Source organism: Symphalangus syndactylus, chromosome 21 (genome assembly GCF_028878055.3).
Source record: "Symphalangus syndactylus isolate Jambi chromosome 21, NHGRI_mSymSyn1-v2.1_pri, whole genome shotgun sequence".
Classification (NCBI taxonomy): domain Eukaryota; kingdom Metazoa; phylum Chordata; class Mammalia; order Primates; family Hylobatidae; genus Symphalangus; species Symphalangus syndactylus.
In genome coordinates this window covers 19,698,975-19,721,508 of record NC_072443.2, presented here as the reverse complement: position 1 = coordinate 19,721,508, position 22,534 = coordinate 19,698,975, and positions in this window count along the sequence as shown.

Sequence of the window (22,534 nt, the reverse complement as noted above, 5' to 3'; positions counted from 1 at the left end):
ACAAGATCACCAGATATAAAGTCAATATACAGGAGCCTGTGACTTGCTCTAAAAATGTTGGAGGCTGAACTGCATCGTATTCGGTGAACTTAATGTCAATAATTTAAATGTAAATTTGCATCACCCATTAATGTAGATTTAGAGCCTTTCAACAAAGAAATACATTTAGTGACAAAAGTTTTAAAGTATTGTGCAAGAGTCTATACTAAACAATAACTCCTGGAATTTTAATGAACCATTTAACCAAATGTCCTAAAAATGATGAGTACTTTCTAAAGTAAAAAGTACATAAAATTTAACATTATTATTAAGAAATATTTTAACTTTATGTAAACCTATATTGAAACTGCAAGTTTGTTGATTGCTAAAGCCAATATACAAAAACTCATTTTTTTTATAGCAAACAATAAAAAATAGATTTGAAAATTTTTAAAAGTACCATTTACAATGTCACTAAAAAAAGAGAGAGAGATACTTAGGTAAGATTAACAAAATATCACAGATTGTTTTTTTGTAAAAAAAAAAATAAAAAGCACTGAAGAAACAAATAAAAGATTTAAAGAAATGAAGCATTATTCATTGTCCATGGTTTGGAAGAAGCATTATTTCTTTCCCAGGGATTGGAAAATCCAATATTGTTGAGATATCATTTCTCAACCTGATCTATATAATCTATGCAACCCCAAACAATATCCATTGAGCTACTTTGTAGATACTCAAAAGCTGATTTTAAGATTAATATCAAAACATAAAACACTTAGAATAGTTAACACAATATTGAAGAAGAACAAAATTTGAGAACTCACAGTACCTGATTTCAATACTTATTATGATACTTAATGTACTACTACAACAATAAGAACAACATAATGTTGGTGAAAGTATATACGAAATTTGGATATAGATCATTGGGACAGAATGGAGAGTCCAGAAACAGACCCACACAAATATGGCCAACTGATATTTGACAACAGAGCAAAAGCAATGCAATGAAGAGCAGACAGTCTTTCAAAAACAGTGTCAGTACAGTTGGACATTTCTAAGAAAAAAAACAAGAATATAGAAACAGACCTTAGACCTTATACATTAAATAAAAGTTATTTCACATAGATTGAAGACACCATGTTAAAGGCAAAGATACAGAATATCTAGAGTAAAAACTAGGATAAATTCTACATGACCCTGGCCTTAATGATATTTTAAGATAAAACACCAAGAGTATAATCCACAAAAAAGAAAAAAAAGATATATTGTGTTGGAATTATTAATATTAAAAACTTTTGCTCTACAAAATACAGTTAAAAATATGGACAAGTCATAAGATAGGAGAAAATTTTTGCAATTTATATATCTGAGATATTACTTGAATCCAAAATATACAGACTTCTTAAATATCAACAATAAAGGAATAATAAATCCAATTTAATTGACAAAAGATCTCAACATACACCATACCAGAAAAAAAAAAAGAAATGTAGGTGGCAACCAAGCATATAAAAATACGTTCATTATTATTTTTCCTTATGAAAATGTGTATTGAAATAATAAGACACCACTTTTGAAAATACACATAGCTGAAAATTCCAATTATTGAAAGAACATGAAACACACAAACTTTCAATTATTGCTTGTATGAATACAAATTAGTACAGTAATTTTGAAAAGCAGTTTTTCAGTATCTTAAGCAATAATTGAAGTCTTACCATAAGAGCCAACAATCATATTCTTAAGTTCTTTGATTTAAAATTTATGTTGTCACAAAAATCTGCATGTGAAAGCTATAACCCTTTATTCACAATAGCCAAAAACTGGAAACAACTATGATGTCTTTCAGTAGGTGGGCTGATACATTGCACTACATACATAAAATGAAATAATATTCAGCAATATAAAGGAATGACCTATTAAGTTACACAAAACAATAAATTTTAATACATATTGTTAGGTGAAGGCCAGTCTGAAAGTCTACTGCATAATACTATGTAATTCCTTTTACATGGCATTCTAGAATAACAAAGTTATAGAGATGGTAAAAGATCAGTGATTGTCAGGGATTGGGAGGAGGAAGGTTGAAGATGTCAAGCACATGGGATTTTTTAAACTGATGAAATTATTTTAATCATGTTGTGGTGGAGATATAACACTATGCATTTGTCAAAACCCATAGAACTTTACAACACAAAGTATGAACTTATTGCATGCAAATTAAAAATAAATCACTTTAGGAACCAGAAGGATCCAAGAATAGAATACAGAATATGACAAGTCAATCTGATGCTATTACAAACATATGAAACAACTATGCTAAAGGGAGCTGGATAAATGGTGCTTTGCATATTAGTGGAATCTGTAAGTCTAAAGGCAACATTTGTCCTGTCTTCAAGTGGAAAATGTTGTTTCCCACAAAGAAAAGGATTATCAATTTTGAAACCACTATATGTAATTAAATTAATAATATAGTAATTGGATATTTAGTAAATAGTTTGCTAATGTTGGGAAGCAGATTTATTACTGTTGGAGTCTGAGGTTACATACACCCAGGGAAAGAATGTAAGAATGATAGATATGGTACTAAATTGGAGGTGGAGACATCAAAATAACTCATATTTAGACTAATTTAGACACAAATAAATATATAGTGTAATACTTACAGATATCTATATATTTAGATGGATTAGCATACACATTTTTTTCACATCTGTCAGCTGAATTGGCCTAGCAGCAAAGACACTTCACTATTGATAGCACATAGAGCCCTTAGATCTTGGTTTTCAACACCATTCTTCAATCAAAGAAATGAAGGCATCTTAGAGAAATGGCTGATTTTAGCACTGATCTTGGGAATATACAAATGAGCCTGAAGCATCTCACAGTATCAGAAGGTAAGAAAATACTGAACAAATATGCATGCACATGCACATGCACATACACACACACACACACACACACACAAAATGAAAGAGATAGGTCCAAGTGACACAAGAGCTAAAGAACTTCCAACATCTAAAGCTGAAGTGATTTGAGCAACAAAATAAATAACTTAGTATTGCATTAAAACTCAAAGAATACCACAAATACCCACAAGTTAACACTTATAAATAATTGTTAATAATTGCAAAATAGGAGAAAATAGAAAAAAAAACTGCCAGTGATGAATTTCAAATTATTTTTGTAGACACTTGGCCCTTATGATGAAACCTAACTCCCCATTCCTTAACTGCGGGCAATGCATAGTAACACCCTCCAAAGATTACAGAATAAAGTGATGACAGACGAAAACTCCACAGTGAAGAAACCTCACAAAGACTGCTTCAGCTAGGCAATATAGCTAAAATTAACAGTAATTATGATGTTAATATATGTGATTTTTATATGGTATAATGAAAATGTCAGTTTACTCCTTTGGTCTTTCTCTCCAAACCCACAACCTTAGTCTAATCAGAGAAAAACATCAGAAAAATTCTAGATAAGGGCCATTTTACAAAATACTTGACTAGTACACATGAAATTTATTGGCGCAGTGATTCTCTATTATGATGATCATCAAAAACATTCACTGTGATCCCTTATTCTGATAAAGATAATCAAAACATTGAATGTAACAACATGTTAGGGAAATAAACTTGATTAAACTGTACAAGAGGTAGCAAATGACAGTCTCAGGGGTGGGTCCAAGATGGCCAACTAGAAGCAGTGGTGGTCAGAGGCTCCCATTGGAAAAAACCGTAATAGTATGCAAATCCTGCCCTGCCAACCGAGGTATCTAGGTGGCCACAAGGCTCTCATAAGAACTGACTAGATGGCTGGTGTGACCCAAGAAGAGGAAGGAAGGCCAGTGTGGTGTGGTGGCCCACCTGAGAGCCACAGGGGGCAGGCGAGACCCACCACGCAGCCAAGGAAGGCAATGAGTGAGCATGCTTCCTAGCCTGGGAAAATGTGCTTTTTCCACACAACTGTGCAATCCATGGTTCGGAAGATCCCACTTGGGAGCCCATGCCACCGAGGCCTAGGGTCTCAACTACAGAGCTGTGCAGATTCTCAACAGTCATTAAGCTAGAATCCGCTTAAGCCTGTGGAGCTCCCGGGGGCAGGGGTAACCAGCACCACAGCTGCCACTGCCTGCTGTCTAAGCTGTTTGAGTTCCTTGCAGAAGGGACCACAGCCAACACTGGGACTGATAGCTGCCTAAAGTACTAAGCTCCCAGGGCAAGAGAAAGGCAGCATCCATCTTTATAGCTCCAGGCTGTGCTTTTCCCCTGCTGGATCCAGGCAAGCTGGACTGCTTGGTCCTAAGAGGTATCCCCCTCACAGCCCAACACACTGGCTGTGACAGACTACAGACACAGCGCCTCTTCAGGCCTGACCCTGACCCATCCCTTCTCACTGGGTGGCGCCTCCCTGCAGGAACTCCAAGAACTCCAGCCAGGGGCTCAGAGACAGAACTCTGATCTCCTTGAGCCTGAGCCCCTAGGGTCAGGCGTGGTCACGGGCTCCACAGACCAGCAGACTTAGTCATTCCTCCTGCTAGTTCTGAGGAATCCAGGCAGCACAAATGAGTGAGTTTTTCCCCCCACCAAAGCATACCCCCGCCACCAAGGGACAGTCAAAATACATCATTAAATGTGTCCTACTCCCCGTGCCACCCAACTGGGTGAGACCCTCCAACAAGTTGTCAGACAGCCTATACAGGAGCAATTTTAGTGGCATCAGGTGGGTGCTTCTTGAGGTCAGAGATCCCAGAGGAAGGAGCAGGCACCCGTCTTTTCTGTTCTGCATCCTCCTCATGTGACATCTCCAGGCACAGGAGTGAATCAGATGAATAGGGCCTGGATCGAACCCCAGAAAACCACAGCACCCCTACAGGAGAGGGACCTGACCATTGCAAGAAAAACAAATAAACAGAAACAACAACATCAACAACAAAAATAATTCCCCAGAAAAACCCCATCAAAGGGTCAGCACCTCAAGGTTATCGATCCTTGACAAGGGACAAGAGACAAACTCATGAAGATGAGAAAGAATCAATGAAAAACCCTGGAAACTTAAAAGGCCAGAGTGCCTCTTCTCCTGCAAATGATCACAATACTTCTTCAGCAAGTGCACAGAACTGGACATAAGATGAGATGGATGATTTGACAGAAGTAGGCTTCAGAAGGTGGGTAATAACCAACTCTGCTGAGCTAAAGGAGCATGTTCTAACCCAATGCAAAACAGCTAAGAACCTTGATGAAAGGTTACAGGAGCTGCTAAATAGAATAAACAGTTTGGAGGGGAACATAAACGACCTGATGTAGATGAAAAACACAGCACAAAAACTTTGTGAACCATACACAAGTATCAATAGCCAAATCGACCAAGCAGAGGAAAGGATATCAGAGATTGAAGACCATATTGCTGAATTAAGGCATGCAGACAAGATTAGAGAAAAAAGAATGAAAAGGAACAAACAAAGCCTACGAGAAACACGGGACTATATAAAAAGACGGAACCTACTCTTGGTTAGAATACCTGAAAAAGTAGCCGGGCGTGGTGACAGACTCCTGTAGTCCCAGCTACTTGGAGAGGCTCAGGCAGGAGAATGGAGTGAACCCAGGAGGCGGAGCTTGCAGTGAGCCCAGATCGCGCCACTGCACTCCAGCCTGGGTGACAGAGTGAGACTCTGTCTCAAAAAAAAAAAAAAAAAAAAGAATACCTGAAAAAGATGGAGAGAATGGAATCAAGTAGAAAAACACACTTCAGGATATTATCCAGGAGAACTTCCCCAACCTAGCAAGACAGCCCAACATACAAATTAAGTAAATACAGAGAACATCACTAAGATACTGCATGAGAAGATCAACTCCCAAACACAGAATCATCAGATTCTCCATAGTTGACATGAAAAAAAAAAAAAAGTGTTAAGGGCAGCCAGAGAGAAAGGCCAGGTCACCTATGAAGGGAAGCCCATCAGACTTACAGCAGACCTCTCAGCAGAAACCCTGCAAGCCAGAGGAGAGTTGGGGGCCAATATTCAACATTCTTGAAGGAAAGAATTTTCAACCCAGAATTTCATATCCAGCCAAACTCAGCTTCATGAGCAAAGGAGAAAATAAAATCCTTTCCAGACAAGCAAATGCTGAGGGATTTCATCACTACCAGGCCTGTCTTACAAGGGCTCCTGAAGGAAGCACTAAATATGGAAAGAAAAAGCTGGTACCAGCCACTGCAAAAACACACCAAAACATAAAGACCAATGACACTATGAAGAAACTGCACCAACTAGTGTGTAAAATAACCAGGTAACATCATGATGACAGGATCAAATTCACACACAAAAATATTAATCTTAAATGTAAATGGGCTAAACAGCCCTATTTAAAGACACAGATGGGAAAACTGGATGAAGAGTCAAGACCCATTAGTGTGCTGTATCTGATGGGTCTCACATGCAAAGATACACATAGGCTCAAAATAAAAGGATGGAGGAATATTTACCAAGCAAATGAAAAGAAAAAAAAAAAGGAGAAGTTGCAATCCTAGTCTCTGACAAAACAGACTTCAACAAACCAAACAAAAACAAGCAATGGGGAAAGGATTCCCTATTTAATAAATGGTGCTGGGAAAACTGTCTAGACATATGCAGAAAACTGAAACTGGACCCCTTCCTTACAAAAATTAACTCAAGTTGGATTAAAGACTTAAATGTAAAATCCAAAACCATAAAAACCTTAGAAGAAAACCTAGGCAGTACCATTCAGGACATAGGCATGGGCAAACACTTGTAACAAAAACGCAAAAAGCAATTTCAACAAAAGCCAGAATTGACAAATGACATCTAATAAACTAATGAGCTTCTGCACAGCAAAAGGAACTATCATCAGAGTCAACAGGCAACCTATAGAATGGGGGAAAATTTTTGCAATCTACCCATTTGACGAAGGTCTATTATCCAGAATCTACAAGAAATTTAAATGAATTTAAGAAAAAAAAACTATCAAAAAGTGGGCGAAGGATACGAACAGACACTTCTCAAAAGAAGACATTTATGTCGCCAACAAACATGAAAAAAAAACCCTCATCGTCACTGATCATCAGAGAAATGCAAATCAAAACCACAATGATATATCATCTCACACCAGTTAGTATGGTGATTATTAAAAAGTCAAGAAACAATAGATGCTGGTGAGGCTGTGGAGAAATAGGACTGCTTTTACATTGTTGGTGGAAATGTAAATTAGTTCAGCCATTGTGGAAAACAGTGTGGTGATTCCTCAAGGATCTAGAACTGGAAATACCATTTGACCCAGCAATCTTGTTACTGGGTTTATACCCAAAGGAATATAAATCATTCTACTATAAAGACACATGCACACGTATGTTTATTGCAGCACAATAAACACGTATGTTCATTGCAGCACAATAGCAAAGGCACGGAACCAACCCAAATGTCCATTGATGATAAACTGGATAAAGAAAATGTGGTACATATACACCATGGAGTACTATGCAGCCATAAAATGGAATGAGTTCTTGTTATTTACAGTGACATGGATGAAGCTGGAAGCCATCATCCTTAGCAAACTAACACAGGAACAGAAAACTAAACACCACATATTCTCATTCATAAGTGGGAGCGAAACAGTGAGAACACATGGCCACGGGGAGGGGAACAACACACACCAGGGCAAGTCAGGTCGTGGAGAGCGAGAGGAGGAAGAGCATCAGGACAAATAGCTAATGCATATGGGGCTTAAAACCTAGGTGACGGATTGATAAGTGCAGCAAACTACCACGGCACACGTATACCTAAGTAACCAACCTACACATTCAGTACTTGTGTCCTGGAACTTGAAGTAATATAAATAAACTAAAAAAAAAAAAGAATCTTGCAAAGTGGCCACTTCTCATAAAAAAATCTAACCTGGTCCTTGCAGATTCCAGAAGAAACTGATGACTTTTTTTATTCATCTTTGGCCTTTTGCTTTTGGAAGGGAATATTTATTCTGTTGAAAATAGAAGTCTTGATTTAAAAAATGCCACTATCAAATATTTTATTTACATTTAGAAAAGAGAACCCATGTTTATTTAATTATGCATTATTGAATTATTAAATTATTATTATTATTGGGAGCTCTTTAGATATTTTTTAGTTTTTTTATTTTAAATATTATTATTTTTATTTTAGATATTATTTAGATATTAAAATCTGAAAGATATACATTAAACATGAAAATTTAATTAGAGGATAATTTAAATGCCATTTATAGAATACTAGATGTGAATTGTATCAAAAACCACATATTTTTACTTTATATTCAAATTGTTTGCAATTCATAATAATAGGGGATCAAGTATCCACATTAGAAATGTGATTTTTCTAAGAATTTCTAAAGATTTATTAAATTTTGTTTGAATTAGACAAAATATTTTGCTAAATAATTTAACCTATACAATTGGATTTTAAAAATTGGGGTATGCCAACTTTTAAAAGAAAGAAAACGAGGTAATACTTGCAAATAAACAGAAGACATAGCTCAAGGTCCAGTCACTGGAGAGGTGGAAAAGTGCCATTTGATGAAGTCAATATTATAAATGAGACAGAAGGACTGTCTACTGAATTTAGAGAAGAAAACCCTCCAGTGATACGTAGAAAAATCAAGTTGGATAACTGCCACATACCATATATACATTTTAGGTAGATTATAAAATAAAATACGAATATTAAAGCTAATATAAGAAAATGTAGGAGTGTCATGGCCATGGTCTCATGACCATAACGTAGATAAAATTTGTTAAACAAAGCTCAAACACTTCAAACTGTAGGGAAAAATATCAATACATTTTAATACATAAAATTAAGAATTTCATTTGAAAACCACAGAAAACTATGACAGATGAAAAACTGGGAGATGATATCTTCCACATTTAAAACGGACATAGGAGTAATCTCTGGAATGTCAAGATATTACTACAAACTAGTAATAACATAAAAACTTGAGTTTCAATATTAAAACTTGTGACAAGAATATGAAAAGTAAGTTTATGCAAAGAAAAATGTAATTGGCCAACAAACACAAAGAAAAAAATGCTGAAATTCACTAGTGAAAGAGAAATGCAGATTAAAATTACAGTACAACATGCTTACAAATTTAATATTAATAAATGTTTAATAGACAATTTCAAGCATTGGTTATGAGAGACAATAGTAAATATTTTTTAAGTCCATTGGTTTCTCAGTGTAAATAATATTTTCCTGTAAGTATCAAGATGATTCAGGTTTGAAGAAGAATTTTAGATCTAATTTATCTGTAAATATAAAATTGAACCGAATTGAAAATAGGAATAAAATACAAACTGTCAGGAAATTAAAAACATAAATACATAGGACAGTCATACAATAATCAGCACACATTTTTCACTATGTGCTCTGATCCTATTTGGTTGTTGTATTCTAGGTGGCTCTTTATAACTAAAAGGGTCAGATGCATTTTTCCCAAGGTAACTACTTCATTTACTACATTTATTACTATTTACTTTCTGTTCTTGACTCCATACAGAGGTGACATTGAATACAAATAGAAACTGCTTAACACAATTTGAGAGTATTTTAAAATAAGAAATCAGCCACATGAATGGAATATAACCTTCAATTTGGTCACTTTTTAGGCAAGTAGAATTTAAAATGTTTTAAAGAAAAAAATGAAACAGCATAAGCACCTTTGACTCTCATCAGCTATAATTGATTACTTCATTGCAAATTCTGTTGGAATAGCTTAGTGTTTTTCTATATATTTTTAGTATACAATCATTTATTGTCCATTCTGTACACGACCCCATGCAAGATGCTGCAGCTGAAATAACTGAAAGGTGAGTTGTATTTTACTTATGTGGTTGGAGAAACAAAACTCAGTCATATATTCGCCAAAAAATATGACAAAGCAAGAATATCTGGCATTGAGAACAGAAGTGTAAAACTTAGTGGGCAAGATTTGATGTACCCATATATGTAATTTTATATCAATTTATTGGATATAAAATGAATCCAAGAAATGAATGAAAGTGTGGGTGAAAAATACAAGCAATAACAAATGAGGAAATTCTTCTAAAGTGTTTAAGAAAGGTAGAATTATTACTGAAAATAAATACACCTGGAAAGGTGAACCAGAATGCAAGAGAAAAATGAGTTAAGCTAGAGAGAAACAAAATAAAAGTATTGTCCTGAATCTCAATTTTGTGTCGATATATATGATTTTGGGGGGGAAAACAATTATAAGCATTAAGATATCATTTGTAGTAATATAGATATGGATTTACAAGAGTGTTGAACAACAGGACGGTGGCAATGGAGGGGAAGAAAAACATCTGGAGGAAAAAGTTTGAGAATGTAGAATGTGTGAATAGGAAGAAGAAATAGAGAAGAAAAGGTTGATAAAATGTAGATGTTGACTCTGAGTGAATACTAAAATATTAACACTGGAGAAAAATACTGGAAAGGAGACTAATCTGAGGAAAAAATTACACAAAGTTTTTTTTCCAGGTACATTTGGAGTTGGTTATTGAAAATACAGGATGGTGGCACAAAGTATCAGAGCCTTCACAGACAGAACACCTGTTTACAGGGAGAGGGAGAGGTGTAAAGTCATAAGCGGTGGCCCTAAAACCTTAGAGCATGTTGGAGCCCGAGAGGGATGGAGTAGGCATCCATACTGGCGTATGGAAGTAGCACTAAACTGCTGAAAGACGTCACAGCCTGAGCCAGTGAAAGAGGCATTTGTTAGGGAAGTGGGTGGATATATTCAATCTAAAATGAAGGGCTAGGCATCAAGGAATGTGAGACGTATGTCCACAGTGGGGAAAAGCTAGAGAAGAGGGTGTCATGAGCAACAAGAAATTGGTTACATACACACAATCTGTCAAGCAAGTGTATTTAGTGAGCATAATGAGAGGGTGTGTGTGTGTGTGTGTATGTATGTTTTTGTGTCTCTGTGTCTGTGTATTTGTTTTTAACTATTAGAGGAAGATAGTACAATCAGGGATAAAGACTAGAATGAATCCTATGATACTGGGTTAGAATGAGAGATACAAATGTACATGCGTGGTTTTCGACATTGTTATTACGAATGTGAAACCCCAAAATTAATGTTGGAACCTAATTCCCATTATGGTGGTATTAAGTGATAGGATTGCTTAGGAAATAATTACATCATGAGAGTTGTGTCTTTATTAATGGGATTTAGTGCCATTGCAAAACAGGTTGAAGTGAGCTCCCTTGCCCTTCTGCGGTCTGAGGAAAACAGCAACAAGGCACCATCTTTGAAGCAGAGAGTGCTCACCAGACACTGAATCTACTGGTGCCTTAATCTTGAACTTTCCAGGCTCCAGAAAGTTGAGAAAAACATTTCTGTTGTTTATAAATTGCCCAATCTAAGATGTTATGTTGTAGCAGCCCAAACAAAGTCAAGTTTATATAGATAGATATATATGTATAATAAATACATAGATGCATAGTTAACACGTATAACATAAATATATATTATATCTTATCTCTGATCACTGAGAGCCTGGGGAAAATGACACTCAAAAGCAACAATGAGCAAACATAGTTCCCAGATCTTTGTTTCTAAATACCAATGTCCTCCAAGAGGAACCAAGAAAAATTTCCAGGACTTCAGCAGAAAAATACAAGATGAGTCTCAGGTATCTTATTATTCATAAATAAGTGTTCAAAGAATGATTTTCTGGGTGTAAAGAATATGGAAGCCAGTTTGAAAGGGCTCCCATTGGACAAATAGCAGCAAATATAAGCATGATAAATAATGACAGTAACAAATTATAACTCATGAAATAAAAGATGAATCCATGAGTCTATACTGATAAAGACACAAGAATAGACGAAGAAATGGACAGAAGTAAAAGCTTTTTCTTTACAGCAGAATGCTAAGAACTATGTAAGGTATTGGATTAGAAAATCATCACTCAGTAAGCATCATAGTATGAATGAATTCACGCATTAATTACCAGCAAGTCCTTAAAACTGTGAGGGAAAGTTTTATGAACAATAGGATATTTACAAGTCTTAAAGTACTTTCCCACAAAAGACTACATCTTGTATGAGTCCATTTATATAAAATGTCTAGAAAGGCAAAACTTTAGGAGAAAAAATGATGCCTGGTTACCTCAGGCTGGGAGTGAAAATAGAAATTGACTCTGAATAACAATATAGATCTGTTAAAGGAGTGAAGGAAATACTTTCAAAGTGGACTGTGGTGATGGTTTTAAAATCCTGTAAATTTCTTTAAAATCACTGAATTATACATTTAAAATAGGTAAATTTTATAGTATGTATGTAAATTATACCTCAATCAAAATATTAAAAGTTATTTTCTGACAAAGAGCAGAAAATAAGCTGTTTAATAAAGTTATCAAGCAGTATCTGAATTAAGGTGAGTAAATTTAGCATCATCAATAATGAACCAAATGAAAATCATGTATCACCTGACCAGAAGCAATGAGAAGAATGCAGCAGTGCTTCTGACATATTTCTGGTAAATATGCATAAACTGAATCTAATAAAAATATTAAATGAACCAAAATCAAGGCACATTCTATAAAATAATAGGCCTTCAATCTTCAAAAGCATTGCAGTCATAAACATCAAAAAGAACGACTGGGTTACTGTAACAGATTGAAGGAAAAGAAGGATGTATACAACAAAATAGAATGTATGATCCTGAGTTACATCCTATAGATGTTAAAAAATATTTTCAAAAGTTGAAGAAATTTGTGTAGGTTCTGAAGATCACATGGTAGCGTGTATTACTGTTAATTTTCTTATTTTAATGGTTGCCTTATAGATACAGATAAGAATATATTCCTGTGTAGGAAAATCATATGAAAGTATTCATGGGAGATGAAACATCATATCAGAAGCAGTCCCAAATGGTTGAAGAAAAAATAGTGCTATATTTTCAGCTTTAACGAAAGTTTAAAATTATTTCAGAGTAAAAAAATTACAACTTTTGAGTTTCAGTAGAAATATTCTCAGGAATCAACACATTGTTTTATCATATTTAAAATGCCAATGCCAATGGTGAGACTAATATTGTCTTTCAGGGATCTTATTTGTAGGAAGAACAGCAAGGATTAAGTTAACAAACATTCATTAAGCACTTAGTATACGCATTCCATCAGAATAATTTCCAGAAATTCTAAAATACATACCTAAAGAAAGGCATTGCTTCTTCTTTAAATGAACTGCTTATATTAAATGTTGCCTATTGATCTCTTCCCTAGGACATTTTGAAATTTTATCATGTCATATTCTTTATGGTGTATACTAGTATATATTTGTATCTTCTCCATAAGTGACTCTCTCCTGTTTGTCTAGATAACTTCAGCAAATGCAACAGTAACAGATACATACTAAACACTGAGAAAGTTTCATGAAATGAATCTAATTTGGGATATTAAAAAGTCAGCCATTCAAAGAAAGTAATCAACAAATAATTCCAAGGTTCTTAGAAAAATAAGACAATGTACAGGTCTAGGATCATTTACAAACAACGTGGAACTCAATGACTAAACTAGCTTCATGTCACTTTTCTCATAGCTTTTGTCACCCTTATTAGTCCAACAGTTAGATTTCCTGATACATGCTGTACTTCACATTTCATACGTTGTTGAAGCAGGTCCTCTGGAATGAAAGCAGTTTTGAATTACCATTAAATTTACTATTGGCAAGGAATTTCAAATGGCATATTCTGCATTTTAAATCTAGCTCTACATAAGTCACTCAGACTCCTCAACTTTTAAAATGATAACCAAATCAAAATAGCTTGTTAAAATAGCAAAAACATTATTTAATGATGAAATAAAAATCAGACATTTGATGGTGATGCTGGATTCTGACATTTTTATGTTATGACATAAGGGAATCTGTATTCTAATAATTGTTGACTCGCATAAGAAAATGTTATAACAGTCTAGGTTTTCCTCATTATGAAATAAATTCCTATTCAATGTTTATCATGGATGGATATATACAACTAAGGACTTTAAACACATATTGCAATTATAAGAGATAGTTGTCTGATTCTTCCATTAACTCATATAGGAACCTGAGTAAAGCATGGGTCACTGGGAAAGTAGAATAAAAGAGTGACTCATTTATTTCAGGTTGAGTTATTAAGTCATCCTTGTCTTACTTTTCACTGTTTATTATAGGCACAAAATACATATTTAATTGTCCAATGTACCACCACTGCATGCAGTGTGTGCCAAGGTTTCATTAACCCAAATTGTATTTTTCTTTATGATTTATGATGTTACATAAGCAATTAATTTGGTCAAATCTCCTCAGATGTTCACTTTCACTGAAAGCCATTGTTATTAAATTTTAAAAAATTTTAAAAATAATTATTTTACATTTAAGATCATTTGTGAAGCATACAATGGTACAGAGAAATAACTCAAAACATATTCATTAACATATTTAGTGCAATCCTTAATCTTCTACTTTAATGACATTTATTAAAATATTTTTCAAAAGTACTAATTTGTCTATTATGTTTTACTTAATATGAATATTGAAATTCTTAATATTTACAGTAATATGAAATAATATTTTGATGTTAAACAGTAGAAGACAAAACTGGTAATGCTTCAGATAAATTTAGAAATGACAGTGAAGGCTGGAAGGTACAGCGTGGTATTACACAAAAAGCACGAAAGATGAACTTGGGAAAATAGATGTTAATCCCAGGACTATTTGCTGTGTGTGTGACTTTAGGCAAGTCATATCACCTCATTTGGTGTTAATCACCACCTCCCTTGAGTAAGAGTTTTGGTGTGACCTCTAAAATCCCCTCCTGTTTTAATTATCTTATACATATACTCCATGTGATAATTTCTAAAATTAAAGTTCTGTATTAATTATGCCTCATTTTGAATACAACTCTCAGGAAAAATAAATATTTGACTTTTGGTGTGTAAGTTAGTTTTATAACATGTAAAACTTCTTAAATAAAACCTAGTAGTAGCACTCCTGTGATATAGTATTATAATATGTCATCAAGGTATCTTCAAGAGAATTATGGCAAATATTATATAGATCATCATATAGAAACATGGAAGAATAAAGATGCTGTAGGTGACTCTTTCAAATTATATAATCAGTTATTTTTACAAAGTTTTTCTTTCCTCCAGTATGTAGAGCAAGTTACTACCTGAACATGAAGTTCCTATGAAAGATAAACTCACATTACATGTATGAAATAATGATTATATAATTCAGACAGAGTTCATTCATTGCATCTGTAGGAAATATGTCTGCTAGTTGCTAATTGCTAGAGACTAAACGCTGTGTTTCGGATGAAGAGGGAGTCATTTAATATTTCAATAATAAAAGCATTATGTGAATAAAGTTGATGGTGTCTAATGTGCCTTGAAATGTGCCCTGAAGTAGATTTCTATCAGTCCAGCTATGGACTTGAAGGAAAACCGATCTTAGTTTTAAGTAAATTAGAAATCCCATACCACTTCAATTCATTAGCAAGATAATAATAATAATAATAATAATGTGGCTTCTAAGATGAAGAGGACAAAGATTTCCAATGTGAAGCAAAATGCATTTTAATGGCCTCAGATTGGTGTCAACTATGTTAATTGTGGTACTAGTGACTCTTGACAAACAAGACCCATGACAAGTGAAAACAAAAACATACTCAAACTTTCAATTAGGTGAATATTTAAAAGTCAAACTGATATTGTTAACTCCTTAAAATGTTGAAACAAAAATTATGAAAAAATTATTCTAATTTTAGAGGATTGAAAAATTACAAAATAAAGCTGTGGTAAAAGTGGCCATTCTAGCTCACAGGATAATAACAAATTATGTATTTTAATTTGGGGCACCAAAGGTAACTCACTAGTCATGATGGAAATTTAGCTTTCCAAGATATTGACCTTTAAGTGATTGGTTAGTAGTGATAAACTTGTTTGCAGTTACCACCACCAAATCCTTTATGGCTATAGTTCTTGAGATATATTCAGAATCCAAGGACGTCTCATTGTGTTCATTTGTCCCTACCCTCTTGCAAGCTGCTGTCTTTTCTTGTGCAATGAATGTAATATATCCTAAAGGCTTCTCTTATTCAAACTTTGTCTATATGCCTCCTACACATTGACCCCACATTCAACATAGAAGCTAGAGTTATTCTTTTAAAATATGTTAGATATTGTCACTCTTCTGAACCCTGCAGGTTCTCTCCATTCCATTCAATATGAAAAAGTCAGAATCCTTCTATAGCCTCCAGAAGATGACCTTATCTGACCCCATTACCTCTCTGATCTTATCTCCTACTACCCTGCTTCACAGCTCACTCTGCTCCTGTCACAGCAGCTTACCTGTTCCTTATATGCATGGCTAACTACCTCACAAGTTTTATTGTTTTTGTTTGATGATGCCTAACCTATTTAGTGCTGCAAACTGCTCTCCTATCACACTCACAAACTCACCACCATTCTCTCTTTTTTGTTTGCCATAACTCTTACTGCCTTCTAACATACAATATGATATACTTGCTTATTCTTCATATTGTTTGTTGCATCTTTCTGTGCTAGAAAAGGGATATTTGAAATGGTGGGCTGGCAAATTGGCTAAAAAAGGAAGCCACGCTTTGTATTGTTTGCACAATTTCCATGTTGTAGAATATTCCCATCGTGGCTGATTTTAAGCTAACAATGGCGATGTTTCAAAAACCAAATCAAAACATGCTAAATATTTAACAATCTCTTCTAGTAAACTGTGGTTTCCCAACTCTAGCCTACCACTGAATATCTACGTGATTTATTCACTAATACATCCCAAGTGACTATAAAAATGCCTGGCAGACATAGGTGCTCAATAAATTGAATGAATTCATGGCTAAATTAACGAAGTTGTTTCCTCAAAGTATTTCTTTTAATTTATATCTCCCTAATTAGAAAGACTATTAATTTTGATATGCAATATATTTCTCTTCAATTATTATTGTATTCAAGTTTAAATGATTACTATCTTCCAGAATCACAAGTGGCAGATTTACACATAAGTTTATAAATCTGCTTAGCACATATATCTCTTTTTGTCTGTATCTTAAAACTAAGTGTAACATAAACCAGGAATTCTATCCACTTATATCAGAATTACTGCATTCATTTGTAATTAGATTTTTATGAGAGTAGTAAAATAATGAAAATTATCTTTAGTCCTTAAATTGTTAAATACTTTTGTATATTTCTTAACTTTATAAATAATCAGCATTCTATATATTGTATTTTTACATGGGATGTGTCTACAGTTATGTTTTACAGTCTAATACACTTCTTTGCAAACTTCAGTACACATCTAAGCCTTATTTTCAAAGTATTTGTTATTAAAATCACTTCAAATTTTTGTCTTTTATAAATTTAGTAATAAACAATTAACATCATACCTATCTTTCATAATTTTCAAAGCAATGATTAAATCTCATTTCAGATTCTGGGTCCACATAATGAAAATTCCTTTTTAATTGTTTTTTAACCTACATTATACTCTGAAATTTGTTTTTGGTTTCTTGACATAATTTAATCCTTTTTACATAGTCAAATTTGAAGGCCAAAAGTTGGCATTGTGTATATGCATATATAAGAAATTAAGTTAAATGGGATGTCTAATTATTATCACTACTTAAAATAATTAATGGTTTTTGTCTGAAGAAAATACCACATAAATAAGCAACAAGCCAAAAAAGAAACCTGACATTTTAGAGAAAATAATATATTTTATATTTTAAAATTAAATAACTGAAAAGCCACAATAACATCAGTTTTATATACAAAAATTAAAAATTTTATAAATGGAACGTAAGTTAAAAATGCAACTTTCTAAGGTGCTATACTTTTAATGTGATAAGTAGTTCCAAATAAAAAGGCTTTAATTTGGAAGACTTTCAGATATACAAAGCAGAAAAATGACTAACAGTTGTTGGAAGCATGAAAGAAATGAATTTCCAGAAATGAAAGCACGAGTTTCCAGATGTTGTGTTAGAGAATTGCCTCACAACAAGTCTAACTTCAATCTCAAGTGGTACTGAACAGCCCTGGGTCTAAGTGGTTCTTTCTTGTTTATTTATTTAAATAACTTGCTATCACCTTGAAAATTACTTTATATTCTACTTTCATAACAGATAAGAAATCTCTTTAATGTATTTATGACCTGGAAATTATCTAAAAATTAACTAAACTTTTTCATATACCATCAGAAATGTAAGACAGGACAGCCTTTATGTCAAAACCAATATTGTGATTTTTGCAGAATACACTAAATTATTCCATCAAGCAGATCAACATATGGAGAAGATTGGCAAAACATATAGCCACTGCCTTTTCCTGGAAGGTCCATCAGTTTGTAAAAAATCTGATATGCCTTTAGAATAATCAAGAGTTTCTGATATATGAGTTAACAATCAGATAAAATTATACTTGGTTATGAACAGAAAACCTGGTTCTCTCTCTATATATATATATGTTTTCTTGTTGTATCATCATTTTAACCTCCTTTTATATTCCATAAAACCATACATTGAACTATTACAATTTTATAATGTACTTAATATCTGATAGATGCATATCCCCTTCACTTTTTTTTTTCTTTTTGAGACGGAGCCTCTTTCTGTCTCCCAGGCTGGAGTGCAGTGGTGCTATCTCGGCTCACTGCCATCTCTGCCTCCCGGGTTTAAGTGATTCTCCTGCCTCAGCCTCCTGAGTAACTGGGATTACAGGCATGCACCACCACGCCTGGCTAATTTTTGTATTTTTAATAGAGATGGGATTTTATTATTTACAAGTGACCGTGTTAATGTCCAGTATTGTTAAATAAATAGCTCTTCATTGCTAAATTAATAAATTACTAGTGCTCTCTAACCTGTGGCATGCTCATATTTGAAGCCATTACTTTGTTTTCCGATTTCATTTTAATGTCTGATGTATGTTTCCCAATGAAGTGTGATATAGACCTCTCACTATAGATTATTTTCTGCTTTTCTGATAGATGATTTTCTGTCTCTTTGAAGTTTACCCAAAGGTCCCTAAAGTGATTTTATAACCCACATAGTCTAAGTCATTAATCATATTATCCGAATCCCATAGCCCATATTTTATGGATTTACGCTCTGGTATTTGGATAGTCTATAAAACGATTGACTATTTTTTAGTGTTCCTTATGAGAACAGCCTACATAGATATACATAATAACAGACAAACCAAGTGACAAAAACATGGAGACATGTATTGTGCAATGTACAAAGGCTCAGGAGTTAGATAATTTCAAATATCTGACTTTGAGTGTTTTCTTAACAATGGGAAGATTTCGCTAAGCTTCAACATCTAGCTCAGTAACTGTGTGAATGCTAACACATGTAACAAACCTGCACATTGTGCACATGTACCCTAGAACTTAAAGTATAATAAAAATAATAAATAAATTTCTTTATTTATCAAGTAAAACTTTTTAAATAGGTAGAGAATATATTTCTTTTTTTTTTCCAATGTAACACAGTAGGTTGGTTCAATGATGACTAAATGAAATATACCAAGTATGTGGGAGTAGAGAGAGAATGCTTATTAAAATGACAAGATCTAAAATGAAATACTCAAGTTAAAATGAAAGAAAGAAATTTTAAATGAAAAGCAATTTTATTTAAGCTACCAAATACTTAAACTAATCTAAATCAGCATAGTATCTTATGTGTTTTACTGTACATATTATTCAGAGAAGCATGCTAAGTTCTTATATATGCTGCCCTATTTATACTTATCTACAAATATATACGTATATATTTACATATAAACTAAAGAAATACATAAAGTCTATTAAAGAAATGCATTGTATTCAAACTTTGTTGAAGAAATATATATTATTGAACATATTTTCACATTTCTGTAAAATAAGTTGGGAGTATGTGTAAAAATTTCTTATATGCAAAACTTTAAAAATTAATTTAAGGTTTTATAATTATGATTATAAATAGATTAAATAAAAAGGAAAATGTTAAAACAAATACAACAAAGAAGTGTATCAAAAATGCCAATAAATTATGACAATTTACAGAAAAATAACAATTTTCTTGACAAACATAGATACAAAAATCTGACAAAAAATAGAAAACCTGAATTTTTCTATACCTTACAACCTACTAAAAAATGACCTCATTCATCAATTCTTCCAAATTTTAAATAAAACATAATATACAATTTACATAAACCCTTTCAGAATATAAAAAGCAAACATTTTCCAACACATTTATGGCCCTAGGACTTTAAGAACCAAATCTAAAAAAAACCTTCAAATAAAGAAAATTACAGACCAATATTTGTAAGGAAAATCCGTGCAAAAATCCTGAATAATATTAACAAATAAAATAGAGCTATAAATAAAAATGTTATTTATGAAGATATTTGAATATTTAACAATGAAGGTTTCCACATTATCTGAATAAGTTAAAAAAAGATCATCTTAACAAATGATAAACCACAATTGATAACATTTAAAAACCAATCATCATAAATAAACACAAATAATTAAGAGTAGAAAGAAATTTCCTCAGGTTGAGGTGCTTAGAAAACTATTTTAAGCTAATATGCTACTGAATGATAGGGTATTGAACACTTTGTATCCTAAGTTGAAAAATATGAACAATCAAATATTAGCAGTATTCTCAACATTTGTTATAGCTTGTAGCAAGCGCAGAAACCTAAAACATTGACAAATTTTTACAGGGAAGAGATAAATTGTCGTTTGTGTATAGATGACTGTTTATATAAGAAAATTAAAGAAATCTACAGATACTTATTAAAAATTGTTGAATTTTGTAACATCAAAGGTCAACATACAACATCAACTGTACTTATATATGTTATTGAAAATTTGACTATATGAATTTAAAAAAATTATAACAGCATTAAAGTCAAGTATTAAAGAATACATTTTTGGAAAAATATGCAAGACCTCTAGGATCAAGACTACCAAACATTGATTTCTCCTTATATTTAATTGTATTTTTCTGTTTCTTTGTATGCTGGTAATTTTTTTCTTCAATGTTAGACATTGTGATTTTAGTTTATTGGTTGCTGGACAGCATTTTTATGCTTTAAAAAATATTCCTAAGATTTTTTTTCTGTGAAATAGTTGAGTTTCTTGGGAAAAGTTTGATGCTTTTGAGGCTTCTTTTTATGCTTTATTAGGTAAGAAAATAGAAGCCTTTAAGTGTAAGACTACTTTTCACCCACTACTCAGACAATGCCCTTCTGAGTACTGTAACTCATGTCTTATATATTATCATGCTGTTTCACTGGTAGGAGCAAATCTATTACCAGTCCTGGTGAATTCTTAAGGATTTTTCCACCCATTCCTGTCTAGTGGCTCTTTCCCTACCTCTGGTAGTATTCTTATGTAAATTCACTTATAAGTACTTAGCTAAAGTCTCAAGAGTAATCTTTGTGAGGTGCTTTCCCTATGTGTGCAACTTTCTCTTCTCTGTGCTAATATCTCATTTTCAGTATTTTGTCCCATAAATTATAGCTTCTATTGAAAGAAGCAAGAAATATTATAGTACAAACGTTTCTGAAGGAAGGACATTTTTGGCATTATATATTGAGTCTTTAAACATGTTTAGAGCCTTCTTAATAAGCATATTTTGAGAAATGTAACTTTAGGAAATAAAACTGTGCATGAAGACTTATGAATAAGAAAGTACATTAAAATTCTATTTATAAAAATAAAAATTAAAGGTATCTGATGTGTTCCAAAATAAAAAACTATAAAGCAGAGTACCTCCTTTTGTCCAAATAGTAGTCTACAATTAAAGCCATGTTTTGAATGCTGTTTAGTTCTATTGGAAAATGTGCTGGTATAGTATTAAATAATGAAAAAATACAGTTTCCTGGGAATATGAAGGTTTAGATAGTCTGATAGCCTTTTTAAAAAAAAATTTACTGAATACTTAAATATAAAATGTGCTTTCAAAAATCCATTGAGTCTCAAAAAGATTTCTGTGGTTAAGAATAGGGGATAAAAAAGAACAAAAAGTATATCAAGTGTTAAATCTATTAATAATATAGAAAATATAGAATAGTATAAACTTAGCCCTGGAGTCTGCTACACACATGGAGTTATTTCAAAAACAAATCTATGAAGAAACAGACAACAAAAACATTATCTTGAAACTAGGTAGTTGCTTTAAGAATGCACCTGGTACTCAGTCTGATGGTACACCTGTAATCTCTGCTACTGCAGAGGCTGAGGCAGGAGGGTTACCTTAGGGCAGGAGTTCAACGCTGCATTGCTCTATGCTGTATGATCATGACAGTTAATAGCCACTGCATGCCAGCCTGGACAACATTGCAAGACCCCATCTCCAAAAAAAAAATTAATAAAATATAATACACCCAGAAACCTGGAGAATTCATGAACACTGAACGAAGGTTTCTGAGTCTACCATTACTGTGCTTCACTATAAATGAAGCAATATATTAA